Source organism: Crassostrea angulata, chromosome 9 (genome assembly GCF_025612915.1).
Source record: "Crassostrea angulata isolate pt1a10 chromosome 9, ASM2561291v2, whole genome shotgun sequence".
NCBI classification, from domain to species: Eukaryota; Metazoa; Mollusca; class Bivalvia; order Ostreida; family Ostreidae; genus Magallana; species Magallana angulata.
The window spans coordinates 19,868,112-19,879,814 of record NC_069119.1 but is presented as its reverse complement, the minus strand read 5'-3'; positions in this window follow the sequence as shown (position 1 = coordinate 19,879,814).

Genomic DNA, 11,703 nt, shown 5'->3' with positions numbered 1-11,703 from the left:
TCAGTCTAGTGTGCAAGATCCGTTCTGCTAGTCTATATAGATCTTATTGCTTTTCGTTGACAATTTTTTTTTTTTACTTTTGGATATATATATGTTGCAGAGAAATATACTCCTAATAGATATATTTCTTTCAATAAAAACCTGAATTTTGATTTAACCTGTCAAACAAATTATTTGTCGAGCGGTCTTTAGGTCCAACGTGAAAATTGTTGGACCGCTACGTCACAACTTATTGATGTTGAATTTCGTCCGATCCCGGTGAAACGGCAATAATCGAAATCAGTGCGAGATGAAAGGCTGGTAACTACATGGAAATTATACTTATTATGTAGTAAAAATATGTATTATCAAAAATAAGTGGGATTTAGATACCATGTAATATTTAGCTCACCGAGACGAAGTCAAGGAGAGCTTATGCTATACCTTCGGCGTCGGCGGTGGTGTCGGCGTCCGGACCTGGTTAAAGTTTTTGTTGCAGGTCCTGTATCCAAGCTATTACTTGTCCTATCTTCACCAAACTTGCATGGATGATGCATCCGGACCTACTTATGGAATTGAAAGACTTGGATGCTGAATCTGGGTCCTAAATTTTAGATGCTGGAGGAGTTTAAGGTTGTTGGACCAGGTTAAAGTTTTTGTTGCAGGTGCCCTTTGATAGCAATATCTAAGTTACTGCTGGTCTGTACTTCACCAAACTTGCATGGATGGTGTGCCTTATGATACTGATGCACCAGCCAGACTTGAGTGCTGAATCTAAGCTATAGGTTTCGGATGCTGGAGGAGGTTAAGGTTTTTGGAGCAGGTTAAAGTTTTTGTTGCGGGTGCCCATTGATAGCAATATCTAAGTTACTACTGGTCCTAACTTCACCAAACTTGTATGGATGATGCGTCTTATGATACTGATGCACCTGACAAGCTTGAATGCTGAATCTGAGCAATAGGTTTCGGATGCTGGAAGAGGTTAAGGTTTTTAGAGCTGGTTAAAGTTTTTGTTGCAGGTGCCCTCTGATGATTATATCTTAGTTACTACTGGTCCTAACTTCACCAAACTTGTATGGATGGTGCGTCTTATGATACTGATGCACCTGACAAGCTTGAATGCTGAATCTGAGCAATAGGTTTCGGATGCTGGAGGAGGTTAAGGTTTTAAGAGCTGGTTAAATAAAGTTTTTGAAACAGGTGCCCTCTGATGATGATATCTTAGTTATTACTTGTCCTTACTTCACCAGACTTCCATGGATGGTGTGTCTTATGATACTGATGCACCTGACAGGCTTGAATGCTGAGTCTGGTTTCGGATGCTGGATAAAGTTAAGTTTTTAGGAACAGGTCACATGTTTAATAGATGATAGTACTATTTCAAACTTGCATAGTTGATTTAACTGTAATATGAATGAATTGCAGAGGTAGCTTCAGATGCAGAGCTTGATCTCCATTATCAAGGATGCTAAAAAATAAATCTTAGTTATTACAGGTCCTAACTTCACCAAACTTGAATGGATGGTGTGTCTTATGATACAGATGCACCTGACAGGCATGGATGCTGAATCTGAGCCATAGGTTGCGGATGCTGGAGGAAGTTAAGGTTTTAATTGCTAGTGCCCTCTGATGATGATATCTTAGTTATTACTGGTCCAAACTTCACCAAACTTGCATGGATGATGCGTCTTATGATACCAATGCACCTGATGGGCTTGAATGCTGAATCTGAGCCATAGGTTTCGGATGCTGGATGAGGTTTAGTTTTTTGAAACAGGTCACATGTTTTATAGATGATAGCTTGCATAGTTGATTTAACTTTATTATAAATTAAATGCAGAGGTTGCTTCAGATGCAGAGCCTGATCTCCATTATCAAGGATGCTAAAGAAATCTCCTACCTCACTCAAACCAGCTCGATAGATAGATGTGTTTGTTGATAAATGATATAACATGATTTCTATGATATAGTTTTGTATGATATGAAACAATATTGCTTGATATGATACAATATGATATCATATGTTATATTATAAAAGTTATACGATACGATATGATATTGTATCATTTTTTTTTTTATTTAATGATATTGTATCATGATATTGTTAAATATAGTATTGTATATTATGATACAATATTGTATAATATTATATTGTATTTTTAATTTATTATTTTATCACATGATACAATTACATAAGATATTGCAAAATATTATATTGTATCCTATGATACAATATTGTATATTCTATAATATTGTATCATACAATATTGTATAATATGATATTGGTTTCAGTAATATTGTATTTTATAATATTTTACTTTATCACATGATATTGTATCATTTGATAAGATACAATGTTGGAATCAAATTATATTGTATTATATGATATAATATCATATAATGTATCAAATATGTTTCAGTGTCATTCAATACAATATCATACAATATTATACAATATAATATCTTGTTTCAATGTTATGATGTATTATGTAATATGATATTGTAATATAATACTATATTGTATAATATTTTATGATATTGTATTATGTGATCAAATACATTAAGGTATAACACAATACAATGTCATATTATACGTTACAATATCTTATCTCATTATTGTTTATTACGGTATTTTATTGTATTATATGATATATATTATAAATATGACATGATGCAATATTTAATTTTATATCATTGTATTGATTAACATATGAACATATGATTATCATAAAAAAATTTATCAGATGATATACGATATTTTGTCAAAACAGAATCCATGAATATCCAAGATCATAAAGTATGATTTTCATATAAAATGATAAAGGTGGTCTTATGTAGGCGATGTCTCATAAGGGTGATGCTCCGTCTCGGTGAGCTTAGTAATCTATGATTACCTATGTTTTTGACTTGAAAAAGGCCTAGAGCAACATTTCTGCCTTCATAATCAACAAATTATTATATGTTGTTTTCATACCCATGGTAAGTCATTCTATCTGTGTGTCATAATTGAACTAATATAATATACAAACACATGTGACTGATAATTCTATCTTTGCCAAAGTGGTATTTTTGCATCCGTCTAAGGGGCATGTATCGAATAAAATCAAAATAGACAATTGCTTTTAAAAGAGTTTATAGCCACCTTTGTTATTAATGTATCTTACCTGTCAGGTATGATATTACCTTTGAAAATTAAATTCATGCAGAAAAAGATACCATAGGAGAAAAAACTATTTTCCTTTAGAGTATTTGGAACTTCCTAATGGAATAAAAGAACTTTTTGAAAGAATTGCAATTTTGAAAGGATTTGAACAAAACTCCCATATGACTTTAAATCCGATAGGAAATCTTTAATTCCTATTGGAAAACAACCTGTCAGAATTAAGTTCCTGTATGAAATACTTTTCTCCTATAGGAAGTATAGTTCCTGTAGGATTTTTTTTAAAATCCTATATAGGATTTTCGGTATTTCCTGTAGGAAATTTATTTCTCCTACGAGAATTATTTTCATACGGGACATTAATATTTAAAGGTACATGTAAAAATCTCACCTGTCATGCGAGCCACGCTAAATTAAACACAAGGGGTTACTAATTGCAAGTACATGTAATATACTTTCTAGGTAATGGTCTTTCATTGGTATACTTATGGACTTTTACGAAGCTGCATCTTGAGCGGGATGTACGGCCATCTTGTACATATGAGGATAAGAATGTACATTTCTTGAAATGGCTTAATTTGTTTCTGCCCAAAACTGACTAACACTGTTGTTAAAAGCTTAAGATAAAGAAAGAATAAGATAAGAAACAACTAGAGCAAAGCTCGTGGCAAAGCCACGAGTAGGTCTTCCGTTGTCGCTGCGGGTTAAAAATATATGTAATATGGTGTCAAACGATTATAATGACTAAACTTTCAGTTCTGCTTTTGTTATAAAAACGTTGTGTGATTGAAAGCCTGTATATTAAAAGTGTTTTGAACAAGACAGGAAGAAAATGTTTTAGGAAAACTATTTGTCGAACACAGTCTGTGTAATCGTTTCAAAAATTCTATAAAAAGTCAGAAGTTAAATTTTCAAAGGGTAGCTAGCATTGTTAAAAACAGTATGTACTCATGATTCATGTCAGGAATTGCAGTTTTTAAAAAAAAAACCTAACCCGCCTACAAAACACGTAACCTTTTCTCTAAAATAACTTGTTTATTTAAATCTTTCTAAATTTTTGAAGACTATTTGCAAGTTTAAAATTGTTACGTGCTGACAAAATTTAGTAATTAGTCAAAATTGATGGCATCTTTGAGATTTTCTTCAGGGAAATGTGTGTCGTCTGATATTATTTAATGATACGAGTAGATTTGGACATTAAAAATAATATATAATCAGCAAAAAAAACAAAGATGAGCGGGAGAATTTATGCAAAGGCGAGCCTCTAACTTTTACACCAGATGGTACTGTTTCATAGAGACACCGCTATGTTATGTGAATTAAACAACCTTATTTACAGAAATGAATATTACTTCTCTCGACGATGTAATAATATGACTAATTAAATTAAAAAAAAACAACTTCAATTGCGCTTGCGTAAATTGGAATTCTGGGAAGGAATTAGACAGTCCGTGTTAGAGAAATTCGAAGAAGTTATGAAACTGGTCAGTTTCTAGATCAAACTGTGAATTTATGTATTAAAAGACTATCATTGGTATCGTCTGTAGCCATGGTCCGGAATCCGTATGTGCAGTCATACATTGTATGTACATCGATACACCTATACCTCCTCACCTACAGACATACAAATGAGGGTGCAACCTTCATATACACAAGCATATTAGTATTATAATTCTGGAAACTATTTATCTTGTATTTAATATATTGGGTATTCATTGTTCACATACAAGCCACCTATATTCCACTGGCTGTAGCTAACCTTGTAAGTAAATTAAGTTGCATTACAACCTCATAATACACAACTTCAATTAAAAGTTGTTTTTTTTAATCAATTTCCATACAATTAGCAATAAATAAAATTCCCAATAACGCACATCTATCTCACTTAAGTGTAACTTTGAGAAGCGCATATATTTTTGGGAGGCAGATATATCGCTATATTATAGCCTGCAAGTCAAGTGAATTATCATGGTCTTTCAAAGAAATAAGAAATCCGTCGACAGTTGCAGTACTTTGATGATTTCTATGGCGATCGACTGCATTGCATAATGTAGTCGTATTTCCCAAGAAAAAAATTGTCTTTGTCTTCAAACTTTTAATTATAATATATCATGAATTATTATGTTATAACTATAAAAGTTTAGCGTGATCAACAGGTTAATTTATTAGCCACATTCTTAGGTTACGATTTCACATCTTTAATGTGAAGATGATTTACTTAGAATAATAGTCTTATTGTTTATAAAAGCACCCTTCCAGTTGTTACTCAATTACATATGTTCTGAGTTGTGTGCGCTGAAGCGACACAAGATCTTCGGTCGCACGTGGCGATTGAATTAACACAGACTGACCGAATAAACACACGGATGAGAAAATTAAACACGTTGAGGAGAAAATGTTACACATGAGAAGAAGTCACCAAAAATGATTTTCGACAGATCTGGATATCTTTTCGCCAATTTAAAAAAATCCAGCGCGAGCACTTGTCAGAGGGGCGGGAGGAGGGGGGACACAGCACTGAGTTCGCTTCCACACTGAAACGAACAACCATGTAGAAAAACTACAGAGTGATAATATGTGACTGATAGAATCTATTAATCTTAAGTTGTTTAAAACCCATGTGAATATTCTTTTAAATAATCATCAAATGCCTCAATTCAGGACAATTCAGGACATTCTTTTATCGTGCTAGCACCTACCACAAACATGTACATGTAACATGGAACTTTGATTATAATTTGATTTGATTTTTAAACTACCTTGTACGCTATCGTATAATTAAATCAATGCTTAATCAACTGTACAAGTAAAATAAATTTATTTATTTTCGTCTTAAATCTATATAATAGTTGAAAACATAATAAAATATAGTTCTGTCCGTGCAAAATATGAAACATGAACGCGTGATAAGGTACATGTAGAAGAACACGAGCCGACCGCAGATCACGTGTCCACTCGCGCTGGATCTCCTCGGCCATGTGCGAGGGATGATCATCATTTAATATTTGGGGGGGGGGGGGGGTTAAAAAATTTTTGATATACAAACCAACCATTAATTTATGTCTGACTATGTTTCCGATTTGGAGTAATATCTTTCATTAATATTCAGTTACACTCAAATGTTTAATTAAATAAATACAAGATGGACAAACTTTTATAATATAAAATTAAAACAGTTCTTGTATTTACGGCTATATAAACTCAAACACGTTCATCTTCATCTAAGTGTGCGTCGCGGTGTGCGAATCCTTTGTATTAGATAACCGCTTACCGCTAGTAGTGCAGCCGTGGCTGATCGGCCGTGGACGAAGGATAGATTACGTAAAGGTACAACGCACAGACACGCACATCTCAGAACCCAGGAAGATTTGAAAAGTTTGCCGTATAATGACCATGTTCTATCAAATAGACGTTCTTTATTTTAAACTTAAAACCCACAATTGATCTATGTCTGATATTGCTTTAGACTGAGAATGACATTGCTTTTATTAATTAACTGAACGATTTCTTAATTGACACCCAATCGTTTAGTCCATAAACTTTTATGTGTATTCAAAACTACAACAATTTTTGAGTTCGCGACTAGATAAACTCATTTGTGAGAGACGCAACTCTCGTGTATTAGATAACCGCTGACCGCTAGGTAGCCCAGCCGCGACCATGGTGACCGATTTTCTCGGCCGCGGGCGAGGGAGAGTTTCGTTAACTTGGCCAAATTGCTGCGAGTACCGGTCAACACGTATTACTTTTTACCCGAATATTATGCACTACCCGAACACAAAAACAGTTTTATGAGATCAATAAAGCCACAAACAACATTTTTTGCAGCGACGCCCATATCGAAAAATTTACCGTTCTAGAGTTATGAAGCAAAGACTTTTAAGGGATCTAGACCCCTCATTTTAGGGGCTAGCCCCTTTTTTATGGTATCAAATGAAAGCTCTTGATATTTTGCACAACTTTTATTCTATATGTGTCTAGAAAAAAATTACAACTAAATAGTTATTGAGCAAAGTTATAAGCAAAATTTAACATTTTTTGAAACATAAATTTCGATGTAATTTTTTAAGCAGTATACGTGTGTTAATCAAACATGTAAAACTAGGAGGACAACGTTCAAGATGTCTACATTAAAGATTTGTAAATAAAAACTACTTGCTACGGATCTACTCGGAGCCTTTGCAGGTACACGAGACCCACTAAAAAAATATTCAAAGGGGAATAACTCAAAACCGGAAGTAGCGATTTCACCATATTTTTTTGCTTTAGTAAGCTATTGTCATTTACAATAAATCCTGAAAATTTGAATAAAATCTAATGACAAACAAGCGAGATATTACAGTTTAAAGAAACGTCTAGAAGAAAAAGAAGAAGAAAAATAATAATGAAGAATTTCCAACAGAATCAGTACAAGGTCTTCCGTTGGAAACGGAAGACCTTAATAATTATGGGTATCGATCTAGATCTTGATTTGTATGCAAATTACGATTACAAGAACAGGACAATGCCTTTTTTTAGCTCACCTGAGCCAAAGGCTCAAGTGAGCTTTTCTGATCACAATTTGTCCGTTGTCTGTCGTTGTCGTCGTTGTCGTCGTCGTCGTTGTTATCTTTTCACATTTTCATCTTCTTCTCAAGAACCACTGGACAGATTTCAACCAAATTTGGCACAAAGCGCCACTAGGTGAAGGGGATTCAAGTTTGTTCAAATGAAGTGCCACGCCCTTTTTAAAGGGGAGATAATTGAGAATTATTAAAAATTTGTTGGTATTTTTCAAAAATCTTCTTCTCAAAAACTATTCAGACGGAAAAGCTTAAACTTGTGTGGAGGCATCCTCAGGTAGTGTAGATTCACGTTTGTTCAAATCATGGTCCCCGGGGGTAGGGAGGGGCCACAAGAGGGGGATCAAGTTTAACATAGGAATATATAGAGAAAATCTTTAAAAATCTTCTTCTCAAAAACTATTAGGCCAGGAAAGCTCAACTTTGAGTGGGAGCATCCTCAGGTAGTGTAGATTCAAGTTTGTTTAAATCATGGTTCCCATGGGTAGGGTGGGGCCACAATTGGGGGATCAATTTGTACATAGGAATATATGGAGAAAATCTTTAAAAATCTTCTTCTCAAAAACTATTAGGCCAGAAAAGCTCAAATTTAAATGGAAGCATCCTCAGGAAGTGTAGATTCAAAATTGTTCAAATCATGATCCCCGGGGGTAGGGTGGGGCCACAATTGGGAGATCAAGTTTTACATAGGAATATATAGAGAAAATCTTTAAAAATCTTCTTCTCAAAAACTGTTAGGCCAGGAAAGCTTAACTTTGAGTGGAAGCATCCTCAGGTAGTGTAGATTCAAGTTTGTTTAAATCATGATCCCCGGGGGTAGGGTGGGGACACAATTGGGAGATCGTGTTTTAAATAGGACTATATAGAGAAAATCTTTAAAAATCATCTTCTCAAAAACTATTTGGCCAGAAAAGCTCAACTTTGAGTGGAAGCATCCTCAGGTAGTGTAGATTCAAGTTTGTTTAAATCATGGTCCCCGGGGGTAGGGTGGGGCCACAATAGGGGGATCGTGTTTTAAATAGGAATATATAGAGAAAATCTTTAAAAATCCTCTTCTCAAAAACTATTTGGCCAGAAAAGCTCAAATTAAAATGGAAGCATCCTAAGGTAGTGTAGATTTAAGTCTGTTCAAATCATGATCCCCGGGGATAGGGTGGTGCCACAATTGGGGGATCAAGTTTTACGTAGGAATAAAGATAGAGAAAATCTTTAAAAATCTTATTCTCAAAATCTATTAGGCCAGATAAGCTAAAATTAAAATGGAAGCATCCTCAGGTAGTGTAGATTCACGTTTCTTCAAATCATAGTCCCTGGGGGTAGGGTGGGGCCACAATTGGGGGATCAATTTTTACATAAGAGTATATCGAGAAAATCTTTTAAAAAATTTCTTTTAATAACTATTTGGCCAAGAAATCTCAAATTGGCGTGTAACCATCCTCAGATAATGTAGATTCAAGTTTGTTCAAATCATGGTCCCTGGGGGTAGGGCGGGGCCACAATGGGGGATACATTCTTATATATAGAGAAAATCTTTAAAAGTCTTCTTCTCAAAAGTATTAGGCCAGGAAAGCTCAAATTTGAGTGGAGGCATCCCCAGATCATATAGATAAAAGTTTGTTTAAATAATAGTCCAGGGGTATGGTGAGGCCACAATGGGGGATGAAATTTTACATAGGAATATATAGAGAAAATCATTCAAAATCTTCTTTTTAAAGACTATTTGGCCAGAAAAGCTTAAACTTGTGGAGAGGCATCCTCGGGTAGTGTAAATTCAAGTTTGCAAAATCACAGTCCCTAGTGGTAGGGCGGGACCGTGATGGCGGTTTGAATTTTTACATAGGAATATACAGAGAATATCTTTAAATATAATCTGGGAAAGTTTTTTGGTCCAAAACTCAATACTTAGTGTGAAAGCACAGGTTATGAGATTAAAAGTAGATTTAAGTTTGATGAAACCATGATTCCCTAGAGAATAGTGGGGCCACGAAATGGGGGGGGGGGGGGGGTATATAGGAATAGAGAAAAATCTTAGAGGTACAACAACAAAAGGGGCTTAGTATTTACCAAAAAATAAGAGGTGGATAAAAATTGGCAGATTTTCAATTTTTTTTTAGCAAGATCTACTGTACTCAGTTGTCATGATATTTTGATACTGTAATGCTAATTTGATCAGAATTAAGGCAATTGTTGCTCAGGTGAGCGATGTGGCCCCTGGGCCTCTTGTTAATCATTTAGAGCAGCGCAGCGACTGACTTAAATTCAAAAATCTGAAAAATATGAAAGGAGATCATTAGTGTCCACATTGGCAATGGCATAGTTATCCGGCACAGTGTTTACATAATATTAACTGCATGGTGGTGAGGACGTTATGAAAATAAATTAAATCTTAGTATTATCTTCAAGTAAAATCATATTCTCATCGATCATTTTATTAACTAGTAAATATACTGGTATTCACGCTATATTGGTCCATTATTTAGGTAGAAAGGGTATGCAGAGTTCACCAATCCGTATGAGGTAATTCGAAAGAAACTAGGATATATGAGGGTTTGTAGAGAACAGAGTCATGCATGTCTGTCCCAATTCAATCCAGCTGATAAGACGCCTGTGGATAGTGCATGTGTAAAAAGACATTACCTTTAAAAGGGAAACCTGCAAATCAGCTTGTCCATATCTCTGCGCATTGTGCAGATCAACCAGGTGTCCTTTTTGTAACACACACGCTTGTAGCTCTTTTAAACAAAATCTTTATGTATCTTGTCGTTTTCTTTAGAATTCTTTAAGCTTGACCAAGGACATTCTTATATGAACTACATCGTTATCACATGTTTTCTAGAGGTCTTATACATTGTTGTGTAGATGCTTATGTTGGTATCTAGATGTTGCTGCCTTAAAACCTCTCCTGTGTTGGTGCCTTTTTAAAATGTTATTGTCGAGAGGTCTATTTGTTGTCTTGACGTCGATTTTGTTGTCAAGAGGTCTAGGTTGTTATCTTGAGGTCAATGCTATTGCTTAAGATCTAGGTTGTTGTCTAAAGGTTTATATTGTTGTCTATAGGTCTATGTTGTTGTCTAAAGTCATCATTCTTCTATTGGTTCTGGTCTGAGGCTGCACGGCGTGCCTCGTTCTATAAGCTCCAGCCAGCATTGTTTCACCAAACCTATACCATCTGTCGCCATGTTTTTTTAGGCGGTCCTCTTTATTCTCCCCTCAGGCGTTCACCCGAGGGCAACAACACAGTTTTCTGTTGGATCCACAAAGCAGTGGTCAATCCAGTTCCATCTCCTCTTCACCTTGACATTGATGTTTTCTGCCTCTGTCATCTCCAGTCCTGTCTTGTTTGAAATTTACTTGACTGCTTTGGCGTTCTCTATGTAATCTCTCATCAATCTGGTGTTTTCTCTGATCCAAGGCTTGTTTTTTTTCCTTTCCTGAAACTTATATTTTTCTGCCGATTTCGCATAAGCCATCTTGTGCGGCTCCCATTTTTCCTCGATATCTTAAGTCTCGTTAGTGTGAATGTCTAATTTCTTTCGCACACAGTCATTTGAGTTTTTTTTTTTTGTTTTGAAGACGCTGCACATCCACTCTTGGAATAAGATTGTTCTTGTATGTGCTGAGGCGTAGCCTAACTCGGATATTCATCAAGTAGTGGTCGCTGTTGGCATCCACTTCCCTCTGGACTTTGGTGACTGTAACAGAATATTTGTGGATGTTTTTATGAAGGAGCAATGTTTCTATGATCGTAAGTTCTTTGGTCAGACAGAATTTACAAAGGTTTTTTTTCCATTTTTGTTTTATAAACCAATCACTCTCTACCTTGACGCTATGATGATAATGATTTGTTGCATATTTGTTGCACCCATCCAAAGGTTCCTAAAGCACCTGAAATACTAGTAACTGGTCCTTTTCTTCCTAATCTTTTTTCACAATGTGGCGCATACGCTTGTATCATTGCCACTCGAGGAGTATATAGCATAGAATCTGTTATAGCTGTTATGG